The 12,974-nt window shown below is 39.8% G+C and overlaps 1 protein-coding gene across 3 annotated transcripts in view; it reads left to right on the top strand.

The window, feature by feature from the left end:
* The window catches only part of Nsmce2 (NSE2 SUMO ligase component of SMC5/6 complex), a 223,548-nt gene that overhangs the window by 82,160 nt on the left and 128,414 nt on the right, over positions 1-12,974 (top strand). The window lies entirely within an intron of this gene.

Here is a 12,974-nt window from a genome sequence, read left to right as displayed (position 1 = left end):
ATGTGGTCCTCAGAGCAATGTTAGTGAGTTAGATCTTTTTTTTTTTTTTTTTTTTTTTTTTGTCTCAGCAGCTGTTTAGTTGTGTAGGGATTTTTTTTTGTTTTGTTTGTTTTAGGATTGAGACGCGAATTGAAGAGGAAAGTGAATGACTTTTTTCCCTTTCAAACGTTAGCCTTCTTTCACACTTATGTGTACACTGACAGAGCAGGGATGTTATGTGTGACGTACATTCATTTTGTGTCTTTCTATGTACTCAGTGTAGAGATTCATGTTTTGAAGTTGGCTTTCTTTTGGGTTTTTTTTTGTGGGTTTTTTTTTTTTTGTTTTTTGGGTTTTTTTTTTGTTTATTTTTTTAGGTTTTTCGAGACAGGGTTTCTCTGTGTAGCCCTTGCTGTCCTGGGACTCATTGTGTAGACCAGGCTGGCCTCGTATCCACCTGCCTCTGCCTCCCAAGTGCTGGGATCAAAGGCGTGCGCCACCACGCCCGGCTGAAGTTGGCCTTCTTTTAAGTAAAGTATTTTCTTTAAATTGGTGCTGAGATCTCAAAAATGACTGAGGAAGCTGCTTCACTTTTGTCTAGTTTACAAATAACTTAAGTTTCACAATTTAGAATGTTTTGCAATCACGATGAGACTATTGCTGTTCTGTAGATCTAAACAGTAAGCAGTTTCCCTCGATTTGGTTCTTCATTGAACATTGTCACTATCACAATCTTTCTCAAGTAATTTTGTGCGGTTCCCCCAGTAGAGCAGAATCCCCAGAAGAGAGAAAGTGGGCCTTTCAGGTTTTATGTGTGCCGTAGCAGACGTGTTTGTAACTTTAGTGTCCTTGAATCCAGCTCTTACAGATTATGACAGACCTAATGCCTCATCTCTTATTTTGAAGATATTTTGTAATAAAACCGAGGAATAAATATATAAAACGTGTATTTCTTCCTCCTTTGTTACTTATTCACAAAGTTATTGTTCCATAAAAGAAATTATAGGGAATTTTAGAATAAATGGTCTTAGGGAAATTTCTAATCAGGAGCATATAATGCAACCAAATTAATGTTTGAATTGTGATTATTACTTTTTTAATATGGGGAGAGAGAAAGAGAGAGGAGAGAGAAGAGAGATGTGCTTCCCCAAGTCCAGCCATATACATCGTTTGGATAGTTAAATCTAATGACAAGTAAATTTATATTGAAAAGAACACTTCCTTATGTAAGAGTTCCCCATGCGTTGCAACACTAGGAATAACAGAAGTTTCCCTTTAATTTCCCCTGAAATGTTATTTTAAAAGGTCCTGATCTTAAATAGCAGAGCAAACAAAAAGTGCTATATAAGATGCTTTTGTGGTGCTCACAAATGGAATTCTTAGCTTGGTGTTTTGAGCACTGCCAGTTACATGTGTAGCATGTCTGATAGGTTTCATTCACCCTGCTGTGACGGTCCTGACGGAACAGGACAGGCTTGCACAGTGGTTATCTTTCCAGAGCCAAGGCACACTGTGACTTATTAAAGGGGCTAAGGGATCCGCTTTGAAATATGTTCTGGAGTTAAGGAGTTGTTGTAATTTGTAGTAATAATGTTTTTTTTTTAATTTGGAAAATATAAGTGAGAGGGAGACACACACACAAACACACACAGTCAAAGTCCCTCATCTGTAGTGGCCTGTTATGATGAAGTAAAAGCTATAGTGAGAAACCTGCAGGCATGATGACATGTACCTATAATCCCAGCACACAGGAGGTAGAGGCAGGAGGTAGAGGCAAGAGGATCGCTGCCCCGTGAGGCCAGCTTGGACTACATAGTAAGTTCCAGGCTATCCAGGGCTATATGACAAGACTCTGTCTTAAAGATAAAAAAATGACTGAAGTATGTATATAAAGGGTTGTTCTTTTATGTAAACAACCATAATATTTTCTCCACATTCCTAATGTGAACTACAGTTGCAGGGAATTTAAGTTATCAAATCATAATTCAGTTAAAGAAATGTCAGGTAGTTCTTGAATGGGGTAAGGTCAAGGTGGGGGTGAAGGTGGTTGAGTCTGGTGGACAGCACTAGGTGTTCTCCACTGCACTCACAGTTGATCCTGCTAAGCAGCTGGTTCTCATGCCTTGTGATCCTATGTCCCTTTAACATACTGAAAATAGACTTCTCAGGGTCCTAGGTCACATGGTGTGTGTGCCTTGTAGTATTTATCCTATTGGAAACCAGAACTGAGGATTAAAATAATAATAATCTATTTTAAAAACTATGCCCATTATGTGTTAAGTATAGGCAACATTTGATATGAAATGTAACTGTTCCCCAAACATAAGGAAAATGTATGGCGATTAGGTGGCATTGTTTCTTATTTTTGCAATTCTCGACTTCTGGCCCATAAAGCAGATGAATCCTTTCTGGCTTTTGCATTGCTCTATAGCAATGCCTCGTTTTGGTTGAAGGGAAGTCTCATATGCTGGTATAGTAGTCACATTTTCAGACCACCAGAAATTCCCATTTTGAAAACACTAGATCTGGGCTGTCTATGGTACAAATTCAGCTTACAGATTGGGAATAGTTTTTTATAATATTAGGGGGAGGGTTCAATCATTGGTGGGATCAAAACGGGGAGAATACTTAGTGCTGTAAAGAGAACATGAAAATCTGCTTTGTATCTAGGTTGGTTAGAGCCCAGACGTGCTCACTAGGTTAAGTGTGGTCTGTGGCAGCTTTCCCAGTGTCGATGCAGAACCCATGTTACATCACAAACCACTGGCCCACAGAACTTATAATATTTACTATCTGCTTCTTTATAGGAAAGGTTACTGATTCCTCATCTAAACTACATCCACAGATTCTTGGGGGTTTTGTTTGTGTGTTTGGTTGGTAGGTTTTGGTTTTTTTTTTTTAACTGTAGATTTGTCCATAAATACCATGCATTTAGTTTATATATACTCAGACCACTTTCAATAGCTGTTCTATTTCAGTTATGTAGTTGATAGTCTTAAATGAATACAAATAAGAAACTTAGCACTTGGAAAAAACAATTTTATTATGTTTATTGTGTATTATGTAATGTGAGGAGAGTCAGAGCATTTCATCTGGCTTGCTCATGTGTTCTGTCATCAATAGAGGCTCTGTGGACCAGAGTAGTCAGAAGTTCCCTGAGGTGGGGTCTAGGCTTAGCAGGAAAGAAGGTCTAATGTGAAAGAGTGAGAAAGAGGAGGCAGTGCAGGTGCTAGCATTTACCATCCCTAGAATAGAAACCTCCTGGATGAGCTATGCTTGTTTAAGGGTAGCATTTCTCCAATGATAGCATGCTTTATTTGCGTCTAATCTGTAATAACAACATCAGATTCTTTGAAGACATTATTTTTATCCCTTGGACACCCACTCATTGTTGTGGTAAAGGCACCCAGCAGAAACAGCCTCAGGTAGGAAAGATTTATTAGGTTCACAGTTTCTGAGGTTGGAGTTCACACTGATGCACATAGAAACCATGCCAGCAGCAGCCTATGGAGAAGGTGTTCACTTATTCCCTGATAGGGAGGTGCATGGCAGGAAAGGCCGCAGACAAAATACCTCCAGATCTGACCCTGGTGACCTACTTCTTCAAGCTAGGTCCGACCTCCTGAGGTTTCCAGAACCTCACAAAAAGTTGAGATAAAAGTGTTCAACACATGAGCCTTTGGGGAAATTTCATAATTAATCCATAATGCTTGTATACTAGAGAAAATTATGTCTACCCCAGTTTATTTCTTAGCATTGCACCCAGATTAAATGAGATACTGGATCCTTGCAAACTCTCGAACTTGCTTACATTTATTATTGAAGTAGCCCAGTATAGGGCACAGCAGAAAGAGTCCAATCTTAACAACTAGAACTAAAGCTCCACCTCAGCCCTGACACAGTTTTTCTTCTTCTTTTTTTATTAATTTATATTTTACACTCCGTATTCCATTCCCTGCCCCCTCATCCACCCTCCAACTGCTCCACATCCCACACCTCCTCTCCAGCCTCCTGTCTCCAGATGTGTGCCCCCACCCCCCACCCAACCTGACCTCTAAACTCCCTGGAGCCTCCAGTCTCTTGAGGGTTAGGTCTATCACCTCTGAATGAACACAGATCCAGAAGTTCTCTACTTGCTGTATGTGTGTTGGGGGCCTCATATAAGCTGGTGTATGCTGCCTTGTTGGTGGTCCAGTGTTTGAGAGATCTCAGGGGTCCAGATTAATTGAGACTGCTGGTCCTCCTACAGGATTGCCCTTCTTCTCAGCTTCTTTCAGCCTTCCCTAACTCAACAACAAGGGTCAGCTGTTTCTGTCCATTGGTTGGATGCAAGTATCTGCATCTGACGCTTTTCAGCTCTTTGTTGGGTCTTTGAAGGGGAGCCATGATAGGTCCCTTTTTGTGAGCGTTCCATAGCCTGAGTAATAGTGTCAGGCCTTGGGACCTCCTCTTGAGCTGGACCCCACTTTGGGCCTGTCGCTGGACCTTCTTTTCCTCAGACTCCTCTCCATTATCCTGCAGTTCTTTCAGACATGAACAAATTATGGGTCAGAGATGTGACTGTGTGATGGCAACCCCATCCCTCACTTGATGCCCTGTCTTCCTGCTGGAGGTTGACTCTATAAGTTCCCTCTCCTTACAGTCGGACATTTCCTCTAAGGTCCCTCCCTTTGATTCATGAGAGTCCCTCACCTCCCAGGTATGGTGGATTCTGGAGGGTCCCCCCAACCTCTTATTTCCTGAGGTTGACTGTTTCCATGATTTCTGCTGACCCTCAGGGTTTCAGTCCTTTTCCCTCACCCAGTACCAGATCAGGTTCCCCTTCCCCCCCCCCACCCCACCATGCCCCAGTCACTTTCCCTCCCAGGTCCTTCCCTCTCTACTTGTGGTTGGCTTCTTCTCTCTCCCAAGTGGAACTGAGGTGTCCTCAGTTGGGCACTTCAGCTTGTTGACCTATTCTGTACTTTTTTTTTTTTGGCTAACATCCACTTATTAGTGAGTACATACCATGCACATCTTTTGGGTCTGAGTTAATTCACTCAGGAAGGTATTTTCTTTTTTGTTTTGTTTTTTTCAAGTAGGATTTCTCTATGTAGTCCTGGATGTCCTGGAACTCACTCTGTAGACCAGGCTGGCCTCAAACTCAGAAATCCGCCTGCTTCTGCCTCCTGAGTGCTGGGATTAAAGGCGTGCGCCACCACACTTGGCAGGATGATATTTTCTAGTTCCATCCATTTGCCTGCAAAAGTCAGGATGTCCTCCTTCTTAATAGCTGAGTAGTATTCCATTGTATAAATGAACCACATTTTCTGTATCCATTCTTCTGTCGTGGGACCTCTAGGTTGTTTCCAGCTTCTGGCTATCACAAATAAGGCCGCTATGAACATAGTGGAACAGGTGCCCCTGTGGTGTGGTGGGGCATCTTTTGGGTATATTCTCCAAGAGTGGTATAGCTGGGTCTTCAGATAAATCTATTTCCATTTTTCTGAGGAAAAATTGATTGATTTCCAGAGTAATTGTACCAGTTTGCAATCCCACCAGAGATGGAGGAATGTTCCTCTTTCTCCACATCCTCTCCAATATGTGTTGTCACCTGAGGTTTTGATCTTAGCCATTGTGATTGGTGTAAGGTGGAATCTCAGGGTCGTTTTGATTTGCATTTCCCTGATCACTAACGATTTTGAACATTTCTTTAGGTGCTTCTCAGCCATCTGAGATTCCTCAGTTGAGAATCTGTACCCCATTTTTTGATTGGGTTGTTTGGTTTTTTTGGTGATTAATTTGTTGAGTTCTTTATAATTTTGGATATTAGCCCTCTATTGGATGTGGGGTTAATGATTTTTTTTTTCCCAATCTGTCTTGTTGTCTCTGTCCTTTGCCATACTGAAGCTTTCAAGTTTCATGAGGTTCCATTTATCAATTGTTGATATTAGGGCATGAGCCATTGGAGTTCTGTTTAGGTAATTTCCCCCTGTGCCAATGAGTTCAAGGCTCTTTGCCACTTTCTCTTCTATTAGATTCAGTGTATCTGGTTTTATGTGGAAGTCCTTGATCCACTTGAGCTTTGTACAAGGTGACAAATATGGGTCTATTTTCATTCTCCTACATAGAGACAGCCAGTTAGACCAGCACCATTTATTGAAGACGCTTTCTTTTTTCCATTGTATATTTTTGGTGTCTTTGTCAAAGATCAAGTGACAAAGTTTGTGTGGTAACTGTGTGGTTTTATTTCTGGGTCTTCAATTCTATTCCATTAATCAATGTGTCTGTCTCTGTATCAATACCATGCAGATTTTATCACTATTGCTCTGTAGTAAAGTTTGACGTCAGGGTTGGTGATTCCCCCAGCTGTTCTATTATTGTAAGAATTGTTTTCGATATTCTAGGGTTTTTTTGACCTTTCCAGATGAATTTGAGAATTGCTATTTTCATGACTTTGAAGAATTGTGTTGGGATTTTGATGGGGATTGCATTGAATCTATAGATTGCCTTTGGTAGGATGGCCATTTTTACTATGTTAATTCTGCCAATCTATGAGCATGGGAGATCTCTCCATTTTCTGAGATCTTCTTCGATGTCTTTCTTGAGAGACTCGAAGTTATTGTTGTACAGGACTTTCACTTGTTTGGTTAGAGTTACCCCCAAGATATTTTATATTATTTATGGCTATTGTGAAGGGAGTTGTTTCCCTAATTTCTTTCTCAGCCTGTTTATCCTTTGTATAAAGGAAGGCTACTGATTTATTTGAGTTAATTTTATATCCAGCCACTTTGCTGAAGTTGTTTATCATCTGGAGAAGTTCTCTGGTAGAATTTTTGGAGTTGCTCATGTATACTATCATATCATCTGCAAATAGTGATACTTTTATTTGTTCTTTACCAATCTATCCCCTTGATCTCTTTTTGTTGTCTTATTGTTCTAGCTAACACTTAGAGTACTATATTGAATAAATATGGGGAGAGTGGGCATCCTTGTCATGTCCCTGATTTCAGTGGGATTGCTTCAAGTATGTCTCCATTTAATTTGATATTGACTGTTGGTTTGCAGTAAATTGCTTTTATTATGTTCAGGTATTGGCCTTGAATTTCTGATCTCTCCAATACTTTTAACGTGAAGGGGTGTTGTATTTTGTCAAATGCTTTTTCTCCATCTCAGGAGATGATCATATGACTTTTTCTTTGAGTTTGTTTACATAGTGAATTACATTAATGTTATTTTCATATATTAAACCAACTTTGCATCCCTGGGATGAAGCCTACTTGATGGTGGTGAATGATGGTTTTAATGTGTTCTTGGATGCGGTTTGCAAGAATTTTATCGAGTATTTTTGCATCGATATTCATAAGCAAGATTGTTCTGAAGTTCTCTTTTTTTGTTGGGTCATTGTGTGGTTTAGGTATCAGTAATTGTGGCTTCATAGAATAAGTTAGGTAGTGTTCCTTCTGTTTCTATTTTATGGAATAGTTTGAGGAAAATTGGTATCAGGTCTTCCTTGAAGGTCTGGTAGAATTCTGCACTAAATCCATCTGACCCTGGGCTCTTTTTGGTTGGGAAGTTTTTAATGACTTCTTCTATTTCCTTGTGTGAGATGGGCCTGTTTTGATTTAACTTTGGTATGTGGTATCTGTCTAGAAAACCATCCATTTCATCTAGATTTTTCTTGTAGCATATAGACTTTTATAGTAGGATCTGATGGTTTTTTGAATTTCCTCCATTTCTGTTGTCATGTCTCCCTTTTTATTTCTGATTTTATTAATTTGGATACTGCCTCTTGGCCCTTTAGTTAGTTTGGCTAGGAGTTTATCTATCTTGTTGATTCTCTCAAAGAAGCAGCTTTTGGTTTTGCTGATTCTTTGAATTGTTTTCTTTGTTTCTGTTTGGTCAATTTCTGCCCGGAGTTTGACTATTTCCTGCCTTCTACTCCTCTTGGATGAGTTTGCTTCTTTTTGTTCTAGATCTCTCAGGTGTGCTGTTAAGTTGTTAATGTAAGATCTCTCCAGTTTCTTTACCAGGGCGCTTAGTGCTATAACCTTTCCTCTTAGCACTGTTTTCATTGTGTCCCATACGTTTGGGTATGATGTGTCAAAATTTTTGTTAAATTCCAGGAAGTCTTTAATTTCTTTATGTCTTTCCTGACCAAGATGTTATTGAGTAGAGAACTGTTCAGTTTCAGTGTGTATGTGGGCTTATCTGTAGTTTTTGCTGTTATTGAAGACCAGCCTTAGGCCATGGTGATTTGATAGAATGCATGATATTATTTCAATCTTAATGTATCTGTTGAGGGTTGTTTATATGGTCAGTTTTGGAGAAGGTACCATGAGGTGCTGAGAAGAAGGTGTTGTCTTCTTCTTCTTCTTCTTCTTCTTCTTCTTCTTCTTCTTCTTCTTCTTCTTCTTCTTCTTCTTCTTCTTCTCCTCCTCCTCCTCCTTCTCCTTCTCCTTCTCCTCCTTCTTCTCCTCCTCCTCCTCCTCCTCCTTTTTCTCTTTCTCCTTCCTTCTAATTTTTTAGGGTGAAATGTTCTGTAGATATCTGTTAAATCCATTTGGTTCATAATCTCTCTTAGTTTCACTGTGTCTCTGTTTAGTTTATGTCTCAATGACCTGTCCATTGGTGGTTGAAATCTCCCACTATTATTGTGTGGGGTTCAATGTGAGTTTTGAGTTTTAGTAAAGCTTCTTTTATGAATTTGGGTGCTCTTGCATTTGGGGCATATATGTTCAGAATTGAGGCTTTCTCTTGGTGAAATTTCCCCTTGATAAACATGGTGACCTTCATCATACTTGATAATTTTTGATTGAAAGTCTATTTTATTGGATATTAGAATGGCAACTCCTGCTTGTTTCCTGGGACCTTTTGCTTGGAAGACCTTTTTCCATCCTTTTACTCAGAGATAGTGCCTGTCTATGTTTTTGAGGTGTGTTTCTTGTATGCAGCAAAATGCTGGATCTTGTTTGCTTATCCAGTCTGTTAGCTTATGTCTTTTTATAGGTGAGTTGAGTCCATTAATATTGAGAGATATTAAGGAGAGATGACTGTTGGTTCCTGATATGTTTGTTTTTGTAGGTACCTTTATGTGTTTGTGGCTCTCTGCTTTTGATTTTGTTGTGAGATGCTTAATATCTTGTCCTTTCTTTGGTGCAGGTATCTTCCGTGTGTTAGAGTTTTCTTTCCAGGATTCTCTGTAGGGCTGGGTTGGTAGATAGATAGATACTGTTTGAATTTGGTTTTGTCCTGGAATATTTTGGTTTCTCCATCTATGTTGATTGAGAGTTTTGCTGGGTGTAGTAGCCAGATTAACTTTTATGTGGCTCCTATTTGATGGCCTATGTGTTTTGCACTCATCTTTGACTTTGTGTCCTCTTCCTTTTACTATGACAAAAGTCATGACCAGTTTCTATATTATACCCACTATAATAAATTCTTAGCACTTGTAGATTTATAGATGCCAACTGCCATTATTTGAATACCTGCCTGTGCATGAGCACTATATGTACATTGCTCTTTATTTCTTACCTCTCTTCAGGAGGATTGGAGAGAGGCGATACAAGTTGGTTGTGACAGTGATAAAGTTGAGGTGCAGGCTGACACCAAAGCCTGTAAGGATATTTTGGCTTATGGTGATGTTTGTTGCTCTTGTTTATCTCTAATTATACTGACCCATGAAAGTGTCTGTTTTCCTTTCTCTTAACTTCTCCCTTTCATTTCCTGAGAGATGGACTATAAAACTGTCAAGTAGTAATTCATGTGGGTCACCAGATTGTGGATCTGAACTGATGTATTCTGATGACTCTGAGGAATTTGTCTAGCTTATGGGAAACTGTTCCTAGCACTGGCATTTAGAAAGCAGGGAGGCAGAATGCAGCAAACATTGTGTATTTTTCTTTTTTCCTCACGCTTCTGATCTTGACAGTACATCCGATACACAGTTCCTAGGACTGGCGTTTCCTTTGTGATTAGTTGCTGTGTTTGGGCAGAGGAATGGGATACTCATTCCATCACAAGTTTACAGCAAGCTCTGTGAAATTCATTTCAAGCATAACAAACAGTAACCTGGCAGGTGTCTCATCATCCCGATGTTGACAGCATCCACATGGGGAAAGAAATGAAAAACTGTTGTAGGTTCTGTTTTTAGCAGACCTGACACCATATAATGAGAACCATGGAGGTGACACATTTACCCAGGGTCCCTGTCAGGAGGCAACAGAGCTGGCAGATACACTCACAAGGAGGAGAGAAGTTTTGGAAGGTGAGATGGCTATGGTTAAAGTTAGTAAAGGAAGGCTCCATTGTCAAGGCACTAGTGAGTCAGCTGCAAGTTAGAACAACTAAACTGTGGGGGTTTCTCTTGTTGACTTAGATGAGGGTGCTGTTGTTCATTCTAGGAGGCAGCTGGACCTAGGAAGACCAAAGCCCCAGTGTTCCAGAGCTGACAGATGTTATACTGAAGAAAATAATTATATTGTCAAATTGTAATTCCAGAAATTAGAAAGATTTAAGCTTTGTAATCTGTATGTAATTAAAATGTCAAGCAAATTATTAAGCATTTCTAGTATGTCAGGATTTTTTAAAGACATGCATATATTTGGGTTTCAGAAAGATTTTTAAATAGAACCTGGCAGCTTAGTGTATGGAATGTTACTGTGTTTGCATACAGCAAATGGATAGGAACATTCAGGTAGTCTGTGCATATTCTAGTAGTCATGCAGGTCAGGGCGGAGGGGGTGGAGACTGCAGCTGATCCATGTGCTGTACAAAGCTCTTAACGGAGTGCACTGCTAGTGACAACGTTTGAAATCAAGTCAACTGGTATAATTTTGCACATTCAGAACAACAGTGACTTGCTACATCAATTTCAGCTGAAGGGTTTAGAAGCTTTTATTTGTGTGATACAATAATGAAGACATGCTATTAGGAGTAAAACAGCTTCGTGTCCCCTCTGGCCACGCAGTGTCTTTCCTCTGTGTCCCCTCTGGCCACTCAGTGTCTATCTCTGGATCTCAGCTCTGCACTTCTTGAAGGGTTTTTTCTTTGAAATGATGGAGTGTGACATGCTTGGTTGTCACCACACACATTACCATTTGACTGTTTTCTTAGAAACTCTCTATCTGAGATTCTTCCCTAGGCAGATGCTCAGAAAAAGAGAAACAAAATTGACTCAGTGGTACCCTTTATAATATCATTTATAATTAATATATAAATAATAATATGAATGACTAACAGTAGGCTAGCTAAATAAAATATTCTGCACTGATAATACAGAATATTTATGTTTAAAAATAACCTTAAGAATTAAATGCCATGGTATGGTATTAACAGTTTTTAGAAGTAGGATACAAAGTTCAATATTAGCTCCAGGCCTGTTAGTCATGCCAGGATGCTAGGATGCCAGCACTTGCAAGATGGAGGCAGGAGGATTGCCAGGTTTGAACCAGTTTGAGCTACATAATGAGTTCCAGGGTAGCATGCATTATAGTGAGAGACCTGTCTCAAAAGAAGAGAGGGAGGGACAGAGGGAGAGAGGGAAGAGGGAGGGAAGAAGAGAGGAAATAAGTTAGTTGAAAATGTTTACCATGCTGGGTGGTGGTGGCGCACAGTGGTGGTGGTGGTGGCGGTGCACGCCTTTAGTCCCAGCACTTGGGAGGCAGAGGCAGGCAAATTTCTGAGTTCAAGGCCAGCCTGGTCTACAGAGTGAGTTCCAGGACAGCCAGGGCTACACAGAGAAACCCTGTCTAAAAAAAAAAAAAAGAAGAAGAAGAAGAAAAGAAAAGAAAATGTTTACTATGAGTACATGTGAAACAGGCCTTATCTTGTTGTACTGGCACCTTCCTCTAATGCCAGCTCATGGCTAAGGCCAGTAACCACCAGAAGAGTTGGAATGAAAATTAAGGATTGTGTCTAACCAAGTAGTAGTTTGTATTTTTTTAATTAAATGGTAGAATTTTATTCTTGGAAAATATGTGTATATGATAATAACACTAATAAGAATGATACTAACTAGCCCATAGAGATATAGAAGGATTAAACCAGATACTGTGTATGAAAGGGCTTCATAAACTGTAACAGACCCCCTAAGTATTAGTTTTCTGGTTCATTTACTTTGAATTTTATTCATATCGAAAATGTAGAAGGATAAACATTTTAAGAAGTTTTATCAGTAGCAAGAATTCTTAAGTTCAAAGAAACAAATTGAGAATGGGTTAGTCATTTTCCTACATTGGGGAGAGATTTTAATGAAGGGTAAAATGTTGCTAGACGGTAAAGTAGTGAGAAGTGCTCTGTAATTGGCAGGATGTGAACAAAAAAATGATAAGGGGAGAGATCATATTTTTTGTTAATATTGGTGTTGGCTGCCTTTTCTTGATAGGGAAACAGACTGAGTGCTTAACAGTATTATTAAATGGGCATGGTGAACCACAGCCATAATCCCACCAAGTGGAAGGTGAGGCAGGAGGATCACTGTAAGCTCAAGGTCAGCTGGACCATATAATGCTACACAGTAAGATCCTGCCTTGTAAGAAAAGAGAACAAAAGAAGTAATCTTATTCATGTAGTGAGCCAGCCTGTGCTCAGCATGAAAACAATTATAAATAAATGTTGTAGAGCTGTATCTCTGTTGTCTGCTCTGTGAGTTTTCACTATATTGGGGATTCTCTGGAAGATACACATTAGATTGGACCAGAGAACATGGACTTTACTGTCAGAGCTTGATTATTTAATGAACTTCATTTTAAAGAAAAGATGGCTTAGATGCACACTGTGTGTGTATGTGTGTAGTTATGTATTCATGTGTGTGTGTCTGTGTACATTCTCATGTTATATCAGGCTTTGGCTTGGGGGGGGGGCTAGGGGTTAGGCCAAGGACCCAGTTTTTGCTAGACAAGTGTTATATACTGAGTGATGTCTCCAGCCCACATCTGTTCATCTCCTTTCCAGGCTGTATCTCACCCCACCCCCACCCCACCCCACCCCACCCCACCCCAGCGACCCTGCATAGT

Source organism: Mus caroli, unplaced genomic scaffold (genome assembly GCF_978045245.1).
Source record: "Mus caroli unplaced genomic scaffold, Mus_caroli_1 scaffold_16, whole genome shotgun sequence".
NCBI lineage: Eukaryota > Metazoa > Chordata > Mammalia > Rodentia > Muridae > Mus > Mus caroli.
The sequence above is the reverse complement of the archived record's forward strand: the minus strand, read 5'-3'. Positions and strand labels throughout refer to the sequence as shown.